The 1,019-nt window shown below is 39.2% G+C and overlaps 1 protein-coding gene across 1 annotated transcript in view; it reads right to left on the minus strand.

Annotated features, from left to right (window-relative positions):
• AFP (alpha fetoprotein) overlaps nucleotides 1-1,019 on the minus strand; it is a 21,135-nt gene that overhangs the window by 4,503 nt on the left and 15,613 nt on the right. The gene's annotated exons all lie outside the window — the stretch shown is intronic.

Raw genomic sequence — 1,019 nt, forward strand, 5'->3', positions numbered from 1 at the left:
AGTTATCAGCTAAATTCTACCACTTTATTTTCATAGGAAACTTTTAAAACAAATTAGAAATGTACTCCTCAAATCAAAAGACATGGTGGTCCCTGTGTATCATTCTATTAGTATTCAAACTTGCTGCTAGACAACGTTTGCAGCTTGGTGAGCAAACTTTCTGGTCCATCATAATCAGAGCAAGGTGCAGTGACTCACTGTGGCCTTTAGAGGGCAGTATATAGCTAATGAAATGGCAGAGAGCCTAAGTGGTCTTGAAGAGGTAGAGCTTATATATTCCTGTTAGGGACTGAAAATTCTGCTCATTCTCAGCAGGGACAATTAGAACTCACTATTAATTCATTAAAATCCAACTTACATACCATACTGAAATTAATTTTTCCACTTTAAAGTAAAAAGGGGACTATGAGCTCCAAAAATAGAAAAACTTTTTTTTTCTTAATGACTATGTAAGTCAGTAAAATTGTCAGTGAAAGATCAAGAAAACTGACTTAAGGGAAAAATGAAATAGTTCTTGTTGATGACCCTGATGTGCATGCAAATACTTCTAGAAGAAAAAAAAAATAAGTGAAGCAGTAAAGTCTATCTTTATGGTGATCTCCTTTCAGTTCATTTTCCCCAAATCTTCATACCAGGATTCTCTGCCTGTGCTCAGGGATGTCACCCTCCGGGCCTCCTTCTTGCTGACTTTCAAGACTATCTCAGCCAAATTGCAAAGGAAGTGGGCGGCAATGAGCATTTTATCTTCACTTTCAGCCTTCTGGAAACAATTTCCAACTCTGGTTTTCAAGCCATTTGAATAACTAAGTAGTCGTTTTGAGCCTCCTGAGAGAAGAGACTGTATCATTGGGAGCCAGGGAGGGGGTAATTTGGGGACAGAGAGGCCCCTTGTACCATATCTAGGGAGTTTAGGGTTGATTCAAAAAAGACTAATGTCATACTGCTAAAATTGCTACTGTCTATGGCATGCTTGGAGCTCTGGTGGTGCAGTGGTCAAGAGCTATGGCTGCCAACGAAAA

The sequence above is a fragment of the Trichechus manatus genome, unplaced genomic scaffold (assembly GCF_000243295.1).
Source record: "Trichechus manatus latirostris isolate Lorelei unplaced genomic scaffold, TriManLat1.0 scaffold00108, whole genome shotgun sequence".
In the NCBI taxonomy this organism is placed as follows: Eukaryota; Metazoa; Chordata; class Mammalia; order Sirenia; family Trichechidae; genus Trichechus; species Trichechus manatus.